Source organism: Apodemus sylvaticus, chromosome 5 (genome assembly GCF_947179515.1).
Source record: "Apodemus sylvaticus chromosome 5, mApoSyl1.1, whole genome shotgun sequence".
Lineage (NCBI taxonomy): Eukaryota > Metazoa > Chordata > Mammalia > Rodentia > Muridae > Apodemus > Apodemus sylvaticus.
In genome coordinates, this window is record NC_067476.1 from 59,678,480 (window position 1) to 59,700,310 (window position 21,831).

The 21,831-nt window shown below is 39.4% G+C and overlaps 1 long non-coding RNA gene across 1 annotated transcript; it reads left to right on the plus strand.

The window, feature by feature from the left end:
- The first annotated feature begins 13,078 nt into the window (after positions 1 to 13,078).
- On the plus strand, positions 13,079 to 15,776 carry LOC127684209 (uncharacterized). Its single transcript, XR_007977742.1, has 3 exons — positions 13,079 to 13,212; positions 13,438 to 13,664; positions 15,625 to 15,776. It is a non-coding gene; the product is annotated as an uncharacterized LOC127684209 (long non-coding RNA).
- Positions 15,777 to 21,831: the final 6,055 nt, after the last annotated feature.

Below are 21,831 nucleotides of genomic sequence, written 5' to 3' on the forward strand. Positions count from 1 at the left end.
CCTGACATCTGTTTTGAGCCTTTTGAGGACACTTAGTCTCTTTAATTACCCTCTTTTTCCCCCACAATAACCATCTTTATTCAAATCACATTCCATACCCAACTTTTTAAAATATTTTATAATTTTTGCACCTCTTCTGTTATTCAGAGTGAGGGGATAAGGTGAAGACAGCCTTAACTCAGCATAATTCTGTATCTTCTTAAATGATAATACCCATACTGTCAAAAATGCCTCAAGAGAAATGTCATTGAAATTTGCTCATTGGTGGGCAGCCTTAGCTGCACGATTATCAAGCATGGTGGGAGATGGACACAGAGTTCTAAAACTCTTTTTTTATAAAAGTAGTCAGCTTATATTTTATTAAGAAATCTCCAACCACATTCTTTTTTTTAATTGAGTATCTTCATTTACATTGCCAATGGTAAAACCTTTCCCAATTTCCCCCCTCCCAAAAGTCCTCCTTCCCAAAGATTCCCCACCCCTCCTCCCACCCCTGCCTCCATGTATATGCCCCTCTACCCAACACACTCCCCGCTCCCTCCCTCCTCCCCCATCATTTCCCTTTGTTGGGGCCTCTATTGAGCCTTTACCTGACCAAAGACCACTCTTCCCACTGATGCCCAACAAGGCATTCCTCTGCCACATTTTTGTCTGGAACCATGTGTACCCCTTGGTTGTTGGTTCGGTCCCTGGGAGTCTTGGGGTGTCTGGGTGTATGAAGTCATAGTTCTACCCATGGGGCTATAAACCCCTTCAGCTCCTCCGGACCACCCTCCAGATCCTCCGTTGGCGACCCCAAGACTCTGCTCCACACATTGCCTCCCTTATTGCTCCTGTGATTATGTTCCCTTTCTCAGAGGAATTATAGTACCCCCACATTAGTCCTCCTTCTTCTTGAGCTTCCTGTCCTCTGTGAATTGTAACTTGTTTATTTTGAGCTTTTGGACTAGCATCCACTTATTAGTGAGTGCATACCATGTGCGTTCTTTTGTGACTGGGTTACCTTGCTCAGGATGACACTTTCTAGTTCCATCCATTTACCTAAGAATTTCATGAATTCATTGTTTTTAATAGCTGAATACTAATCTATTGTGTATATATACAGTTTCTGTATCCATTCCTCTGTTGATGGACATCTGGGTTCTTTCCAGCTTCTGACTATTATAAATAAGGCAGCTATGAACATAGTAGAGCATATGTCCTTATTACATGTAGGAGCACCTTCTGGGTATATGTCCAGGAGTGGTATAGCTGGGTCCACAGGTAGTACTATGTCTAATTTTCTGAGGAATCACCAAACTGATTTCCAGAGTGGTTTTACCAGCTTGCAATCCCACCAACAATGGAGAAGTGTTCCTCTTTCCCTGAGTTTTTCATCTTAGCTATTCTGACTGGTGTAAAGTGTTGTTTTGACCACATTCTTGATTCTCACTTTTATCAGATGAACTTGCTTTCAACTTCCAAAGAGAAAAGATGCCGCCAAAATGGAACAGACGAATTCTCCCACTAAGTACACATTCCCTCCATGGCAAACATACATACTTTCTTCCTGTAATTGAAGGACACATGCTCCACTATGTTTATAGCAGCCTCATTTATAATAGCCAGAAGCTGGAAAGAACCCAGGTGTCCCTCAACAGAGGAATAGATACAGAAAATGTGTACATTTACACAATGGAATACTACTCAGCTATTAAAAACAATGACTTCGTGAAATTCTTAGGCAAATAGATAGAACTAGAAAATATCATCTTGAGTGAGGTAACCCAATCACAAAAGAACACACACATAATGCACTCACTGATAAATGGATATTAGTCCAGAAGCTTGGAATACTCAAGATACAATTCATAGACCACATGAAGCTCAAGAAGGAAGAAAGACCAAGGTATCCATTTAGATAGGGGGAACAAAATACCCATGGGAGGAGATACAGAGTCAATGTGTGCAACAGAGACGTAAGGAAAGACCATCCAGAGATTGCCCCATCTGGGAATCAATCCCATATACAATCACCAATCCCAAGACACTATTGTGGATGTCAACAAGCACTTGCTGACAGGAGCCTGATATAGTTGTCTCCTGAGAGGCTCTGCTGGTGCATGACAAATACAGAGGTGGATGCTTTCAGCCAACCATTGGACTGAGCACAAGGTCCCCCAATGAGGAACTAGAGTAAAGACCCAAGTAGCTGAAGGACCTTACAGCCCCATAGGAGGAACAACAATATGAGCCAACCAGTACCTTCAGAGCTCCCAGGGACTAAACTACCAACCAAAGAGTACACATGGAGGGACCCACGGCTCCAGCTGCATATGTAGCAGAGGATGGCCTTGTTAGACTTTAAAAACAGGAGAGGCCCTTGGTCCTGAGAATGCTGGAATACCAGGACAGGGAAGCAGGAGTGGGTGGGTTGGTGAGCAGGGGGAGGAAGTATGGGATAGGGTGTTTTCAGAGGGGAAACCAGAAAGGAGATAACATTTGAAATATAAAGAAAATATCTAATAAAAAGAAAATAAGAAAGTGTCCCTTTTGTCTAAAATAACCCTCTCCCCTGGGGTCCTGTTTTTTTCTTTGCTACATAGGGGATCACATCCCAATTGATAGCTTCTTTTACTGCTATATACTGTCTCTTTTTCTCTACTATTAATGTTACTGATAATATAATAATTCAGTCTTTCCAATAGAAACATTTTAAAAACAATTCTGGATGTTAGTCTGGATGTGGAGACTCTCTAGTCTCTTGATCTTTTAATAAGGAGCGTTATGCAAAGTATAGTTTACTTGAGGGCTGGAGAGATGGCTCAGCATTTAAAAGCACAGACTGTTCTTCCAAAGGTCCTGAGTTCAATTCCCAGCAACCACATGGTGGCTCATAACCATCTATAGTGTAATCTGATGCCCTTTCTGGCATGCAGGTATACATGCAGTTAGAATACTCATACATAAAGTAAATAAATCTTTAGGAAAAAAGAATACAATTTTAAAAAGGGAAGTATAGTTTACGTTTTAATTGTCTTCATCTCCCATTTATATTGTGAAACTATCTATAATCTGGTGGTGCTTCTGCCACACAGGAGAAAGGATTCTCATTAGCAACTCAAATGATCATGTATAGACTGAGGTTAGGGCATTGTCTCCTCCCCGACTCCCCATTACATTTTCTCATTCCCCTGTATCTCCTGCTAAAACTCTTCTTCCACCCACCAATACCTCCCTTATCCCCTTTTTAAAAGCTGAGTTTAATTAAAGTTGCCCCATAAGTGTGACTAGGGGATTATTTACTGGAACACTGGCAGGCTATACATGACTCTACCACTAAAGAAAATGGCAATCCACCACTTACTGTCCACAGTCCCAAAGTAAAAGGTGTGTTTTCACGAGATCTTTCTCCATCTAGAGTGAAATGGAGTTTGGCTTTCTCTCATGTAGGGCTTGTGCAGGTAGCAAAGAAACTTCTGGCTCCAATTTAGCTTTATTTCTTAACGTCATGCATCCAACAATACCTACGATCTAACCATCTGATCCCCTGGACACACAAGGACTTGGCAATCACTACCCTGCATTGTTCAGGAGCCTTGAGGCCTCCCTAACCAACAACTTTTAGGAAGATATCACACACATGGCACTAGGATTTCCATGTGATAACCTGAGGCTTCTGGGAGGAGCAGTTTTCAGCCAAGAAGGATGCTCATGGTCAAACTTCTTTGTTAAATTTGTTTTTTAAAGCAGACATAAAAATGGTAAGTTTCCATATGGATTTTCCATATCACTTTAGTTTGGGTTAGCCCCTCCCCACACCCCTCCAAAATCCAAATTCCTCCTCTTAATTCATAGGTTCTTTCCTATCATTTCTTAGGTACCAACATGCTCCATTCCTGCAAAGCAAAATTTATTTAAATTACGTAAATTAGGCTCATTATTACCCATGGGTTCATCCATTCTCTTTACCCTCTACCCGACACCTGGCTGGCCCATTCCTCGTGTTGCCTTCATGTCCCTGTGAATGTCATTTCCTTAGATGCATCTCCTTTAAAACTCAAAGCCGTGATTTTTATTGTGATTTTCATTGAAATGTGTTTGTTTATAAGCCTTTCTGGGCTCTAAGTATGGTGTGCTCAAGGATGGTATTTTTCATTTTCATTGCTGTGTCCCTGACATCTATTGATGCTGCAAGCATTTTCAAATGAGTAAGTGAAATCACCTTTGAGAATAGGAAGGCACTTTACAGTATCGGAGTAAAGTACATAATGGGCAGGGCTCAGAGACATTGAATCTTACACAGATCACATCGTAATGCCACCCGGAGTTTTATGTTTATTTTGGGGGTAGTGGTGAGTCACAGAATGTTCATAAACAACAGAGTGGTGGGCAGAAGTTGCTTTAGAGAGAGATGTTTGGTGTGTGTGTGTGTGTGTGTGTCAAACTGAAAGAGAGAAGAACTTCAGTTTGGAAAAATAATAAAACTGGGCAGAGGGGAATTTTGTAAGACTGCAGAGATAGGTCGGGAATGGGAGCTGCTTGGGAAATGCACAGGAGTAGAGTGTAGATTTTAAAGGCATATAAGAAGGGGAAATGAGAAAACTGTGATTGAGGTCCTTAGTAATTAAGGGAAACACTACTGTTTACTAGAATAGGGAAGTCAGAAAGAGGAATTTATTTAAAGGAAAATTATAGGTCCAGCCCTGCAGAGCTGAGGATCCAGTCCTGAGGCCCCTGGCTGGAGCCTTCCAATCTCTGCTTCAGGATCGGGACAGCCTGGGACACAGAACCCCATCTCCAGGAAGTACAAGAGGCCAGCTGTGCACCTGGAAGCCGGCTGGGAAGAAGCAGCATGCTCTGGTGAGTCCAGCATTGACAACAAGACCAACTAACACCAGTGAGAACTAGATGGCAAAAGGCAAACATAGAAACGTTTCTAAGAGAAATCAATGCAATATGGAAGCATCTGAATCCAATTCTCCATTAACAGCATGTCCTAGATACCCCAACACACCAGAAAAAACAAGATTTGGATTTAAAATCACTGGTCATGATGCTATTACAGGATCACATGAAGGACATAAATAAGTCTCTTAAAGAAATTCAGGAGAAAATGGATCAAAAGTTAGAAGCCCTTACAAGGGAAACACAAAAATCACTGAAAGAAATTCAGGAAAATACAGAAGCCAATAAGGAGGAAACACAAAAATCACTAAATACAGGAGAACTTTGGTCAACAGGCTGATATCATGAAAGAGGAAACACAAAAATCTCTTTAAAAATTGCAGGAAAACACAAACAAGCACGTGAAGGAGCTAAGCAAAACCATCCAGGATCTAAAATCAGAAGTAGAAACAACTACGAAATCTCAAAGGAAGACAACTTTGGAGATAGAAAACCTTGGGAAGAAATCAGGGGAAATAGATGCAAATATCAACAACAGAATACAAGAGATAGAAGAAAGAATCTCAGATGTTGAAGATACCATAGAAACCATGGACTCAACAGTTAAAGAAAATGCAAAATGCAAAAAGCTTATAACCCAAAACATACAGGAAATCCAGGACACAATGAGAAGACCAAACCTAAGGATTATAGGCATAGATGAGAGTGAAGATTTACAACTTAAAGTGCCAACAAATATCTTCAATAAAATTATGGAAGAAAACTTCCCTAACCTAAAGAGAGAGATGCCCATGAATATACAAAAAGCCTACAGAACTCCAAACAGACTGGACCAGAACAGAAATACCTCTTGTCACATAATAATCAAAACCCCAAATGTACTAAACGAAGAAAGAATATTAAAGGCAGTAAGAGAAAAAGGCCAAGTAACATATAAAGGAAGGCCTATCAGAATCACACCAGACTTCTCACCAGAGACTATGAAAGCTAGAAGATCCTGGGCAGATCTCATACAGACTCTAAGAGAACACAAATGCCAGCCAAAACTACTATACCCAGCAAAACTCTCAATCACCATAGCTGGAGAAACTAAGATATTCCATGACAAAACCAAGATTACCCAATATCTTCCCACAAACCCAGCCCTACAAAAGATAATAGGAGGAAAACACCAATACAAGGAGGGAAACCTCACACTGGAAAAAGCAACATAGTAACCTTCTTTCATCAAACACAAAAGATAAGCAATCAAATTGAAAAAATAACATCAAAAATGACAGGAAGTAATAATCACTATTCCTTAATATCTCTCAACATCAATGGACTCAATTCCCCAATAAAAAGACATAGGCTAACAGACTGGATACATAAGCAGGACCCTACATTTTGCTACATACAGGAAACACACCTCAGTGTCAAAGACAAACACTACCTTAGAGTAAAAGGCTGGAAGACAGTTTTACAAGCAAATGGTCTCAGGAAACAAGCCTGAGTAGCCATTCTAATATCAGATAAAATTGACTTTCAACCAAAGTCATCAAAAGAGACTATGAGGGACCCTTCTTGCTGGTCAAAGGAAAAACACACCATGAAGAACTCTCAATCCTGAACATCTATGCTCCAAATTCAAAGGCAACCTCATTCATAAAAGAAACTTTACTAAAGCTTAAAGCACACATTGCACCTAACACAGTAATTGTGGGTGACTTCAATACTGCACTTTCCTCATTGGACCGATCAGGAAAACAGAAACTGAACAGGGACACAGTGAAACTAATTGGAGCTTTGGACCAATTAGATTTAACAGACATATATAGAACATTTTATCCTAAAGCAAAAGAATATACCTTTTTCTCAGCACCTCATGGTACCTTCTCCAAAATCGATCATATAACTGGTCACAAGACAGACCTCAACAAATACAAAAAGATCAAAATAATCCCATGCCTCTTATCAGATCACTATGGAGTAAAAGTGGTTTTCAATAGCAACAAAAACAACAGAAAGCCCACATACATGTGGAAACTGAACAATATTCTACTCAATGATACCTTGATCAAGGAAGAAATAAAGAAAAAAATCAAAGACTTTTTAGAATTTAATGAAAATGAAGACACAACATACCCAAATCTATGGGACACAATGAAAGCAGTACTAAGAAGAAAACTCATAGCCCTGAGTGCCTCAAAAAAAAAAAAAATGGAGAGAGCATACACTAGCAGCTTAAAGACACATCTGAAAGCCCTGGAACAAAAAGAAGCTATTTCACCCAGGAGGAGTAGAAGGCAGGAAATCATCAAACTCAGGGCTGAAATCAATCAAGCAGAAACAAAGAAAACCACAAAGAATCAACGAAACCGGGACCTGGTTCTTTGAGAAAATCAACAAGATAGATAAACCGTTAGCCAGAGTGACCAAAGGGCACAGAGACCTTATCCAGACTAACAAAATTAGAAATGAAAAGGGAGATTTAACAACAGAAACTGAGGAAATTCAAAAAATCATCAGATCCTACTACAAAAGCCTATACTCAACACAACTGGAGAATCTGGAGAAAATGAACAGTTTCCTAGACAGATATCAAACACCAAAATTAAATCAGGATCAAATCGATCATCTAAACAGTCCCATAACTCCTAAAGAAATAAAAGGGGTCATAGAAAGTCTCCCAACCAAAAAAAGCACAGGACCAGATGGCTTCAGTGCAGAATTCTATCAGACCTTCAAAGAAGACCTAACACCAATACTCTTCAAACTATTCCACAAAATAGAAACAGAAGGAACACTACCCAACTTGTTCTATGAAGCCACAATTACACTGATACTAAAACCACACAAAGATCCAACAAAGGAAGAGAACTTCAGGCCAATTTCCCTTATGAATATCAATGCAAAAATACTTAATAAAATTTTTGCCAACTGAATCCAAGAACACATTAAAATGATCATCCACCATGATCAAGTAGGCTTCATCCCAGGGATGCAGGGATGGTTCAATATAAGGAAATCCGTCAATGCAATCCACTACATAAACAAACTCAAAGAAAAAAACCATATAATCATTTCATTAGATGCTGAAAAGCATTTGACAAAATTCAGCATCCTTTCATGCTAAAAGTATTGGAAAGAACAGGAATTCAAGGCCCATACCTAAACATACTTAAAGCAATATACAGCAAAATATATACAGGGGAAACGACACCCTTCACAATAGCCACAGACAATATAAAGTATCTTGGTGTGACTCTAACCAAACAAGTGAAAGATCTATACGACAAGAACTTCAGGTCTCTGAAGAAGGAAATCGAAGAAGACCTCAGAAAATGGAAAAATCTTCAATGCTAATGGATTGGCAGGATTAATGTAGTTTAACTGGCCCTCTTGCCAGAAGCAATCTACAGATTCAACGCAATACCCATCAAAATCCCAACTCAGTTCTTCACAGTTAGAAAAAGCAATTCTCAAATTCATCTGGAATAACAAAAAACCCAGGATAGCTAAGATTATTCTCAACAGTAAAAGAATTTCAGGGGGATTCAGTATCCCAGACCTCAAGCAATACTGCAGAGCAATAGTGTTAAAAACTGCATGGTATTGGCACAGTGACAGGCAAGTGGACCAATGGAGTAGAAATGAAGACCCAGAAATGAATCCACACACCTATGGCCACTTGATCTTCAACAAAGGAGCAGAAAACATCCAGTGGAAAAAGATAGCCTTTTTGACAAATGGTGCTGGTTCAATTGGAGGTCAGCATGCAGAAGAATGCAAATTGATCCATTCTTATCTCCTTGTGCTAAACTGAACTCCAAATGGATCAAAGCCCTCCACGTAAAACCAGACACACTGAACCTAATAGAAAAGCAACTGGGGAAAACCCTTGATGACATGGGCACAGGGGAAAAGTTTCTGAACAGAACACCAATAGCTTATGCTCTAAGATCAAGGATTGACAAATGGGACCTCATAAAATTACAAAGTTTCTGTAAGGCAAAGGACACTGTCAAAAGGTCAAAATGGCAACCAAGAAATTGGGAAAAAATCTTCACCAACCCTACATCTGATAGAGGGATAATATCCAATATATACAAAGAACTCAAGAAGTTAGACCCCAGGGAACCAAATAACCCTATTAAAAATGGGGTACAGATTTAAACAAAGAATTTTCACCTGAAGAAATTCAGATGGCCGAGAAGCACCTTAAGAAATGCTCAACCTCGATCTGGAAAGACTCAGTGCAAGAGTATAGGGGAATTCCAGAACAGGGAAATGGGAAGGGGTAGATGGAAGAACAGGGGGATGGAAGAGGGCTTATGGGACTTGCGGGGAGTGGGGACCCAGAAAAGGGGAAATCATTTGAAATGTAAATAAACATATATCAATAATAATAAAAAAAAAGAAACCAAACCCAGAAAAAAAAAAAGTAAATCATCTCTAGGCTCTAGGTTTAGATTTGGGGTTGGTATTCTGTTGTGACCACTTTGCACTTCTGATTAACTATTGTAATTATCTTCTCACATGTTTGTGATAACTGTGACCCATGCTCACATGTTAGCTATGTGCAGAAAGTCAATCATGTATTGAAAATACCAAATGAATTCTAGATTGATGAAAATGAATGAGAGATCTTTCAAATTAAATAAAGAGATCAGATCTGTGATTCTAAAAAAAAAAAAAAAAAGAAAAGAAATGCTCAACCTCATTAGTCATTAGGGAAATGCAAATCAAAACAACTCTGAGATTTCACCTTACCCCAGTCAGAATGGCTAAGGTTAAAAACTCAGGAGACAGTAGGTGTTGGCGCGGATGTGTAGAAAGAGGAACACTCCTCCACTGTTGGTGGGGTTGTAAGATGGTACAACCACTTTGGAAATCAGTCTGGTGGTTCCTCAGAAAACTGAACATGACACTTCTGGAGGACCCTGCTATAACTCTCCTGGGCATATACCCAAAGGATTCCCGGGCATGCAATAAAGACACATGCTCCATTATGTTCATAGCAGCCTTATTTATAATAACCAGAAGCTGGAATGGATACAGAAAATGTGGTATATTTACACAATGGAATACTACTCAGCAATTAAAAACAATGAATTCACAAATTTTTAGGCAAATGGTTGCATCTGGAAAATATCATCCTAAGTGAGGTAACCCAGTCACAAAAGATTACACATGGAATGCAATCTCTGATAAATGGATATTAATTAGCCCAGAAGCTCTGAATACCCAAGGCACAATTAGCATAACAAATTACTCCCATGAAAAAATAAAGAGAGGGTCCTGATCCTGGAAAGGCTTCATCTAGCATTGGAGGGGAGTTCCAGGACAGAGAAAAAGGAGGGAGGTGATTGGAGAATGGGTGGAGAGAAGAAGGTTTATGGGACATATGGGGATGGGGGAACTGGGAAAGCAGAAATCATTTGGAATGTAAACAAAGAATATAGAAAATAAAAATATATAATAAAAAAAGAAAATTATAAAGAAAACAAAAGGCCACGATGAGGCCACAACATCTTGGTACCATTGCTCTTCTAAAGGACAGAATGGAAGAACAGATGTCATCATGGCTCTGCATGAAGCAATAATTCTTGGTAACCCCAAAGTATGTGTCCTGGCTCTGATTCTCAGGGCAGCTTTCAAGGACCTGGTTTCTTTGTGTGAGCTGCTGCCTAAATACTGGTTCCTAGAAGCCATTGATTCTGGTATTGGGCAGTTAAAGGCACATGCTACATTAGGTACATATGACTTATTTCTGATGAAATGGCTTACTCTATAGCAAGCCAGGAAAGTCCAAATTCCTGGTTCGTGTTTGTCTTTTGGAGAGTGAACTTCAGAGATTTAGCACACAAAAGAGAAGGCCACATGTTTGCCTGCTTAGCTCTGAATTTTGAAATTCATATTATTCTCAGACATCTGATGTCTTGGTCACGGTTTCTATTACTGCTAGAAAATACCACAACCAAAAGCTACTTGGGGGAAGAGAGATTTTGTTTCTACAAACAGTTCTACATCACAGTCTGTTTTAGTTTGGGTTCTCTAGAGTCACAGAACATACGGGCAGTCTCTATATAGTTAGGGAATTTGTCAATGACTTACAGTCTATAGTCCAACTCTCCAACAATGGTCAGCAGCAGCTGTGGATGGAAGTCCAAGGATCTAGCAGTTGCTCAGTCCCATGAGGCAAGCAGGCAAGAAAGAGTGAGCAAATCTTCCTTCTTCCAATGTCCTTATAAAGATCTCCAGCAGAGGGTGTAGCCCAGATTAAATGCTGTAGGTCTCCAGCAGAGGGTGTGGCCCAGATTAAAGGCATGTGCCTCCATGCCTTTAATCCCAGAATGATCTTGAACTCGGAGATCTCCTTTCCTTAATCGTCTGGAATTCATAGCCACTATGCTTCAAGATCTCCGTGCCAAGATCCAAATCAGAAACTTATATCTCTGAGCCTCCAGATTAGGATCATAGGTGAGCCTTCCAATTCTAGATTGTAGTTCATTCCAGATATAGTCAAGTTGACAACCAGGAATAGCCACTACACAGTCCATCTAGAAGGAAAGTCTAGGCAGGAAATGGGGTAGGGACTAGAGTAGGGAGAATACTGTTTACTCCTCATAGGTTCCCCAGCCTGCATTTCTATACAACTCAGTACGACCTGCTCAGGGGTGGCACCATTTAATCAGTATTTATTAATTGAAAGGTTGCTTTAAATAGACTGCATCATGTTCCTCTCACTTAAGTGTTGTTGGTCTGTGTACATGTACATGACACCCATGAAACAGAAATGACCTTTATAGACTCTTCCTTCATGACACGAATTTAATTAGGACCTGATACAAGAATGTCTAGTACCTGTGAAAAGGTACAGTAAAGGCATTTGCAAATAAGAAAACAACTGGTTATTTTCCCTTCGCACCAATTGGAGCTGTCTTGTGGGACTAGCACTTCCCTGCTTCCAGAAGGTCAGAATCATTTCAAATGGAAGAGACTCATTCCTTTGTGAGCACTTTCTGAAGTCACTTCAGAGACTCTCTTCACCAGCAGACTTCTGCATGACACTCAGTTGTCTAGCTGACTCATGTCATTTGCTCTTTAGACCCTGCTTATCTAAGCAAGTATATGAGACTTTTCTATAGAGACATTTCTGACCCCACCCTACCCTACCCTTGGCAGTCTTCTTGTATAGAAACCAGGCAGGTTCCCTGTGGCTGTCTTCTGTGCTTTCCTGTTGCCAAAGGCCATAGAGTTACTTTCAGAGTAGCACCCTCCTCTGTCACCACAAGTCATTTCAGTCAGCCACCTGCCCTCAGCACATTATGACTGAAGTACCCCACCATGCAAGAGAAATCTGGAGTCACACAGAGACCACATGGCTGCCTTGAAACCCTTAATACTTTACTTGGGTGCAGTTGTTTGAATATGCTTATCCCAGGGAGTGGCAATATTAGGTGGTGTGGCCTTGTTGGAAGAAGTATCTCACTGTGGACATGGGATTTAAGACCCTTGTCCAGCTACCTAGAAGCCTGTCTTCTCCGAGCAGCCTTCAAGTGAAGTAACTCTCAGTTCCTCCTGCACCATGCATGCCTGGATATTGCCATTCTTGATAATAATGAACTGAACCTCTTAAATTGTGACTAGCTCCAATTAATTATTGTCCTTATCATGGTGTCTTGGTCAAGTTGCCTTGGTCGTGGTATCTCTTCAGAGCAGTAAAACCCTAAGACATGGGGGTGAGAAAGATGAGCATTTCAGTTCTCAACCTATGGGTCCTGACCCCCACAGAGGTTGTATATCAGATATTTTGAGTATCAGTCATTTACAGTACAATCCATAACAGTGGCAAAATTACAGTTATGAAGTAGCAATGAAATAATTTTATGGTTTGGGATCACCACAACATGAGGAACTGTGTTAAAGGGTCACATCATTAGGAAGATTGAGAACCAGTGGTCTTTCCCTAGAGAATCTACAAGTGATAATACGTTCCTCTCTTGAGGTTCCTGGACTTCTTAATAAAAGAGAGACCTGTAGATAACTAAGGGTGCCAAAGATTTGCTTTTGTACTCATCCAGCTGGAGTCAATTAGCACCCAAACAGTTACACAGTGTGCAGGTGTAGCTGAAACCCAAACAGGAAGTGCCCACTGAACATCCTGTTACAACAAAATAGAGAGATACTCTTTAGGCACTTGCCGAAATCATAGCATCACTAATAGGCTGCTGTGCAAATCTTGTTCACTAATGCTCAGAGGAGGAAAGCCAGTGCGGGAAAACTATGGCAAGTGGGATAACAAAGCTGAATACACGGACCTGCACACCTTCATTCAACCAGGTCTGTGGCGCTTGTTTCCATAGAAACTATGTATCATCTTCAAAGGCAGAATGAAGCTGTTATGTTACTGAAGGAGGAAGAGATAAGTCAAAAGACAGATGTCAGAACACTTGCACATGTATTAAAACCAGAACACAAAGGAGAGTACATATTAAATATATTCTACACAATTATTTCTATGTTGAAAATTCGTTTTCCTTACTGCTCTTATTTTTTCTTTTGCAGTGTTAGAGGTAAAACCCATAGGAAGCTGTGAGAATGACAGGCAAATGATTTGCTGCTGTATCACACAGCCATCTCAAAACCTAAGATCATAAAACCCAGTTTACTGAACAGAGAACTTGAGGGACTCTGAGACATAGGAAGGTCCATACACTGTTTGACAGGGAGCATGGACAAAATGAATGATTCCTAAGGAGGTGCATTGTGGGTGAGTGCCACTTCCCTACAAGGTATGTGGACTTCCTATTCTCTGCATTGAGTGTTGGTTCATCTGATAAAAGGCATACTTAGTCAGGTTAGAAAAATTCACACAGCAACCTGGGGATACTGTCTAACGCTAGAGGCAGGAAATGGATACACTCTGCTACTGAACATGGAGTTCCAGGGGCAGCTTCCAGAAACTAGGAAGTAAGCTTTCAGAAGGAACAGGACCAGGATCACACTGTGACTTCAGAAACTGTGGAAGAATATATTTCAGTTCTTTTACACACAAGTTTTGAGTCCATTGCTAGGAAAATCCTGGAAAGCTAAGACAGAAATAAAAATTTTCATTTGCAAATGCCTTGTATGATCCAGGTGTGGTGGCACATATGGTTGCCATCCTAGCATGTAGGAGGCTGAGGCAGGAGAATCATTGCAAAGGCTGAGGCCAGCATGGTCTACACAGTGAGCTGTAGGCCAAGCAGAAAGGAAAAAGAGAAAGAAAGAAAGAAAGCAAAGAGAGAAAACAAGAGATTTCTCTGTCTCTGTGAAGCTATGACCTGGATTGAGGATGTTGCTTGTCCTAATTGGCTGCATTTCCAGGTCTGGAGCTGATTGTTAGGCTGCCATGCGGACACTGGTCTCTGTTCAGCAGCTTGTTTTAGTCTTTCAATCTTGAGTATATATCTAAATAGTCCTCAGTGGTCAGAAAAGAAAATAGCCTAATTTCTCAGCATTATCAAAGGCCTGCTTGGATGATTTTTCTATACAGATATGAATTTTCTTCTTGTAGGAGAAATCTTGTTTAGTTTCAGACATTCTGATACAATACAAAATTAATGCAGTCAAAACTCTAACCATCTCCACGGTTTAAAAATAAACTGAGCACTACACTCCATCCCAATAGGTTGTCAACTCAGTAAGAACCAAGCTGTCTGCATATTAAACTCTAACTACAAAACCTACAAATTAAATACACTTTATATTAGTCATTTTATAATTATATGTTGCATTGTATTCTTAAATGAGAATTTTTATTTATTTAATGTTTTAAAATTTAAACTAAGGAGTCTTTTTGATGGAATGTTAGAAAGAATCAGACTGCAGACATCACTACATAACTGTAAACTTATTAAAGTGTTATATGACATGTGAAATGAGTGAATTTTGAAGTATGGAGATAATTAAAAAGCAAACTTGCCCATCCTGGTAGGAAATAGCAGCTGCGGAGCTGCAGATGTAGGATTTACTGGGGGGTAATCAGAGATGGCATTTACCTCACTGAGGTAATAGCAAGGGGAGACAAAGATGTCATGGGTAGATGCTACAGTATCTTGCAAAGAGAATCTGGATAAGCCAGGGTATTGTCAGATAAAAGAAATTCCAGAGGCAATGGCCCTCCAGAGGATACATGAGCAACCTTTCTGCTATCTACAGGCTGAGCTGAGACTTTTGAAGACCTTTCAAGGCATTATCCCTTCCAGGATATCTACAGGGAAACATTACTAAGAACTTATGTCAAATACATCAATCCCTTGGATGCTCAATTGTACACATGGCATAAACACTACTCTAAATAATACAAGCAGAGCTCCACTAATACATAGTCTAGCTGCCTCTGCTTTTTTTTAAGTAAACAGGATGCAGTATTAGTGTTTCTCGGTGATTTCTTGTGAAGCCCTAGTTTTAAAACCCTTCAAAGAAATAGCTGGATGGAAAGTACTAGAGGTGGCAGTAAAGGTGCTCATGTTTCATTCCGTACCATAATTGATTTTTAATTGCTAGTTCAGCAGGGAGTTTCACTTTTTATCTTACAGGATCTTGCTAAGACCAGTGGCAGACACAATTTTTGACAATGTTTTCTCATAGTTTGATATGCAGTGAGAATGCTTCTTTGATAAATTGTTTATGTATGCCACTCTCTTTGGTAGTCAAGTAATCTGAAATATAAATTACAAGCTTTTCAAGTATTTGTTTTTTCACATCTAGGAACTAATGACTTTGGTTACTTGGGAGACTATTATGGAAGATTTTCCTGCAAATGACTATTTAAATGAGTTTTCTGTACAGGAAAAATATGTCACTTGTAAGTAATGTATTCTGATTATTTTCTAATGTTAATAGTCATTAATAAAAATCATTTTCAGCCATTTAGGTCATATTAAACTGTTAAATTCATTATTATTATTATATTATATTAAATATGTATGACTCAGAAATAACCGGGGGATCTGAATACAAAAGAGATAATATAAAAACAACAAGATATTCAGAATTGAGATTTCTTCTTGGTAGATTTTTCCTTTGATGAGTATGAAGTGTCCTTGCTTATCGTTTTTTGATAACTTTTGGTTGCAAGTTGATTTTAGTTGATACTAGAATGGCTACTCCAGTGTCTTTCTTGGGACCATTTGCTTGGAAAATTGTTTTCCAACCTTTACTCTGATGTAGTGTTTGTCTTTGACACTGAAGTGCGTTTCTTATATGCAGCAAAATGTTGGGTCCTGTTTACACATCCAGTCGGTTAGTCTATGTCTTTTTATTGGGAAATTGAGTCCATTGATATTAAGATATATTAAGGAATAGTGATTGTTGTGTCCTATATTTTCAATGCTATTTTTATGATTGTGTGGCTATCTTCTTTTGGTTTGTTGAAAGAAGATTACTTTCTTGCTTTTTCTAGGGTGTAGTTTCCCTCCTTGTGTTGGCGTTTTCCATCTATTATCCTTCGTAGGACTGGAATTGTGGAACGGTATTGTGTAAATTTTGTTTTGTCATGGAATATCTTAGTTTCTCCATCTATGGTAATTGAGAGTTTTGGTGGGTATAGTAGCCTGGGCTGGCATTTGTGTTCTTTTAGGATATGTATAATATCTGTCCAGGATCTTCTAGCTTTCATAGTTTCTGGTGAGAAGTCTTGGTGTAATTCTGATAGGTCTGCCTTTATATGTTACTTGACCTTTTTCCCTACTGCTTTTAATATTTTTCTTTGTTTTGTGCATTTGGTGTTTTGACTGTTATGTGACAGAAGGAATTTCTTTTCTGGTCCAGTCTATTTGGAGTTCTGTAGGCCTCTTGTATATTTATGGGCATCTCTTTCTTTAGGTTATGGAAGTTTTCTTCTATAATTTTGTTGAAGATATTTACTGGTCCATTAAGTTGGGAATCTTCACTCTCTTCTATACCTATTATCCTTAGATTTGGTCTTCTCATTGTGCCCTAGATTTCCTGGATGTTTTGGGTTAGGAGCTTTTTGTATTTTTCATTTTCTTTGATTGTTGTGTCAATGTTTTCTATGGTATCTTCTGCACCTGAGATTCTCTCTTCTATCTCTTATACTCTGTTGGTGATGCTGCATCTATGACTGCTGATCTCTTTCCTAGATTTTCTACCTCCAGGGTTGTCTCAGTTTGTGATTTCTTTATTGTTTCTATTTCCATTTTTATATCTTGGAAGGTTCTGTTCAATTCCTTAACCTGTTTGGTTGTATTTTCCTGTAATTCTTTAAGGGATTTTTGTGTCTCCTCTTTAAGGGTTTCTGGTTGTTACCAGTGTTCTCCTTTATTTCTTTAAGGGAATTATTTATGTCCTTCTTAATGTCCTCTATCATCATCATGAGATGTGATTTTAAATCAGAGTGTCCTTTTCTGGTGTGTTGGGGTATCCAGGGCTTGCTGTGGTGGGATGGTTTCTGATGATGCCAAGAGGCCTGGGTTTCTGATGATGCCAAGAGGCCTGGGTTTCTGTTGCTTATATTCTTGCCCTTGCCTTTTGCCATCTGGATATCTTTGGTGCTAACTGGTCTTGCTGTCTCTGACACTGGCTTGTTCCTCCTGCAAGCTTCTGTGTCAGTACTACTGGGAGACCAGTTCTCTCCGGGAGGAATTTGGGTATGGAGCCCTGTGACACAGGGGCAGGTCTAGGGTGCAGATGAATCCTGTTCCCAGGCTGTTCCTTGGTGTCTGATCCTGATGGTTCAGGTTTGAATTTGAGCAGAAGCAGTAGTCTTACCTGTGCCTACAGGCTTGTCAGCATTCCTGGAAGACCAGCTCTCTCCCTGCAGTATTTGGATATCGAGTGCTGTCGCACAGGATCAGCTCTGGGAGCGGAAGGAAACCTGAAGCCAGAGGACTGAATTCTGAAAAGAAGAATATGTGAGATTTGAAAAGTTAAACATTTTTTCCCCAGAGAAATACAAATACCTTCCTCTGCTCATTGTTCAACCATGTGTGTATTCAGCTTTCCTCTGTATTACATCATGGGCAATGGTGCATGTCCTTAGTTCAGTGTGTGGATATGATCATTCATAAGATGAACTACTGTGTCAGGGTTTTGAACTGCAGCAATCAGTCAGGAGTTTCTCTTTTCCCTAGATTTATGTTTTTGAGTGTGTTGATGAATGTTTTATAGATTTTAACATACATTTATGTATCTATATCTCTATATGTTGATTTATATATCAAAATTTATGTAACAAAATTTATGAAACAATTAAATAAATGTTGCCTCTTGACTGTTAACAATACTATGCCATACTGTACTTGAATATCAAAAATCTAAATGTTTATGTAAGCCATTGTCTTTATTAGTCAAATAATAAAAAATGTAAATTACTGGCTTACTGGTAAGTTATATTTTACTGGTAAATTACTCATACAAATATCAGAATTACTATACTGGAATATCAAAAATCCAAATGTATTATGTAAATTATTTTTACACTATCAGATAAACTTATTTTAACATTTAAAATTAGCATTTAGTTTCTAACCTCTTTTCCCCTCCAAGTTATTCTTTGGCAGAATGTACAACTAGATTTTGGCCAAGCTAAGCTTGTTCTTCTAGCAGAGTAAAGAGCCTGCCTCGAAAGGGTAAATTTGCACTTTGATGCTTTCCTGGAAAGGATCCGTAGGTACTTTGAGAAATAGCAGCCTAGATCTGCCTTTGATTAAGAATCTGAGAGCCATTTATTTAACCCAACTGCAACAAGGCAGTTAGTGACCACAGGCAAATCATGTTATGGGACTGTCTCTTCTTTTTCCATGACATTATTTCTATGCAGGCTCTAGAAACATTGTATCTTGTGGGCTTCATCTTTATAGGATCAGGAGAAAATCAATAACTTTGCATAAGAATGTTTCTGGCTCTGGCAGTATAAAAATGTATGTCTCACTATTCTAAGCATTAGAGTTCTCTGAAGGCTGCATTAGGGACTCGTGACACTGGAGTAATAGGTGGCATCCATTCAGAGAAGCTACCGTGCTCCCACAAAGGGGAGAGACACTCAGAGAAGCATCCGTGCTTCCACAGAGGACTGAGAGACTAACACAACTCTTAAAATCTTATATTGAATAGAAATGCATTTTATATTACAAACCAACACACACACACACACACACACACACACACACACACGCACACACCACAGAGTCACTCAACTTTACATAGAACTGTAACAAAAATTTCATAAAGCCACACTACTGGAATTATAGCAAAAGCACTAGTGTGTTCTGTTTCTTTGTTCTATATGCCCTGTTTGTTTATAAGCAGACCATGAACTAGTAAGATATTTCATATCCCACTTACAGTTTTTAGTTCTGCAAGAGCACCAGGATGTGTGCTTCAGAGAATGAGGAGACTGGGAGAAGATGAGCCATGAGTCTTCGAACAGTGCCAGGGCAGTGTTCTTGTACAGACCAGCTAAGCTAGACAGCCTAAGGTTGTACTCCAATGCATGAGACCTTTGCTAAGTCACACAGTCTACTTAGTTAATACAGATTCAATTGCAAAGAGCAGGTAGCAATTGCTAATTATTTATTTAGTCCAGGACTGTTAGGAATAACAAAGTAAGTGTGTTTTTCAGTTGAAATTTCAAATAAGTTCATACTTTTAGTAACCAGGTTTGCAAAGAGACGTTTGAAGAGCCCAGATTCCTTTCTGTTCCTTTTGCGTTTTGAAAAGGGATTCTGCACTCAGATTCAGCCTGAGAATCTGCAGGAAAGAAAATTGTTTGCATGCAAAAAAGAAAAAGCTAGCATTGTATAATATTTTAGACAGGCCCTGGGGAATCTTTGAACTCCTCCCAGACCATGGGTTTAGGTCATGACCCAATCCTTCTGGAAAAATAACGGTTGTTAAGGTAAGAAATGTCAGAAGCATATGAAAACCTGAGTTAATAAGAGCCATTTTAAAGAACCAGATGCAGATGGCAAAGGTAAATGTGGCAATACTCCAGAGGGGAAGGTCAAGAAAGTCAGGGGCATGGGAAGAAACCAGAGCAGAGCAAATACCCATGTAGCTTCCCAAGGAGGAGGTAAAGAAGAGGGAGCCCCCACCCCAGGAAGCCAGAGGATAATCTCAGATGTCATTCCTCTCCCTCTCTCTCAACAGGGAATTTCGCTGGAAATTCAGCAATTGAGTTGGCTGACCTGCGAGCCAGGGAACTCTTCACCTCTGCTTCTTCAATACTCCTGGCTTTTTACTTTGGTTCTAGGGATTGAACTTGGGCTCTTGTGTTTGCAAAGCAAGTGCTTTACCAGATGAGCTACTTCCCCAGCTCTATAAAGCATTCTTCACGGTATAGATCTTACTTGAACATCTATCATCAGGCTCTTGATACAACTACAAAACTTTTGAAAAACAAGCTCATGTATTAATTTGAATTCAATGTTTTAGCGGCTTGAAAGTAAGGCTTTAACTTAAAAGTAGGTGTCTTTAATTAGTTTCAAGTTTTTAATCTAGCTTGTACTGGAAATCATGCTCCCGTAATTTAATATATAGAACAAAAGACAAAGTGTGACAGATAAGTAAGCTTTAAAAGCAGAAAAGAAATCAAACTAAGTGTTAAGATCTGGCAATATCATCTGTACTCAAATGCGCATAAGGAAAATTAGTTTGGGTTCACTGTGTATAAAACAATGCAGAACCCAGACAAATCGTCTGGCAAATTAATGAATAATCTAGACTTGAATTTTAATGTCTTAGAAGATGTTTTCTAAGGAATATTTTTTGAGGAATGTAATAATAGAATTCAAAATCCAATAGTTGAAAGGCACTGCCACTTATAATTCAGCTTCTGCCCATCTCTATATGTGATATAATTTTAGATTCAGCCTCCCATGGCTGAGGCTTTGTAGGACATTCCTTATACCAATGTAGAAAGACATCTTTTATTAGGATTGAAGGCACAGAACTTTGAAAAGAAGGTTTGCAACTTCTCTTTGGTTTGCTTTGTGAACAATAGGCTCAGCCTCATTCTCAGTTTTAGAAGAGAAAAGAGAACCCCACCCAATGAGTCTTTGCTACTCACAGTTCCCTGGTAGACATCTTCATATATTTTTCTACTACTCAAATGTTTGTTACAAACATAGCCTTCTCTTTTAATCAATAACTTTATACCTCCCATTCATTTGTTCCATAAATATTATCAAGTCTATGTCTCTTGTCTAAATATTGTCTATGTAAAAATATATTTTAAGTGCTGAGCACTCGATGACAAGGGCAGTGCACGCTTTGCCACTTAAGTAGAAGTAACAGAATAAAGACAAAACTAAGTGACAGGAAATCCCATTCGAACACTAGAGCCGGAGTCCTTGCCTATTCAGGGGAGGCTGACACTGAGGTCCCATAGCACTGGGCATAGAGCATGAAAGGTAGGAAGGAGATGCTTGGTAGAAAACAAAGTTCCAAGATTGTCAGGTGTGTGTGTGTGTGTGTGTGTGTGTGTGTGTGTGTATGTGTGTGTGTAGAAATGCAGAAAAACCAGGGCTAGAAAGAAACAGAGCATGAGACAAAGCTGTGGAAATGAACAGAACCTGTTACCTGTGACCAAGGATTTGGTTAAATAAAAGGGGAAGGCATTGAATGGGTTTGAGCAGAAAAGTAATATGACTTGATTTGCCCTTATAAACGCATAACCCAGCAGCTCTGTGGAGGGCTGATAAAGGAGTGGAGGCATCAGTCCAAAGGCTTTCCTGAAATGAGAAAAGGTGGTCACATGGACCAGTCCGAGGGCAGTGAAAGCGATTCCTTTGTGAAAGCCTCCTGCTTACTTTGTTAGTGACCTTCCTGGAAGCTACCCTCCCCCATTTCAGTCCTTACACGTGATGCTTTGACAATATATATACCATTCCCATTATTACCCCACCCCTGCTTGCTATCCAACACTGCTCAGCATGTCCTGCTTGTCCAAAAGGA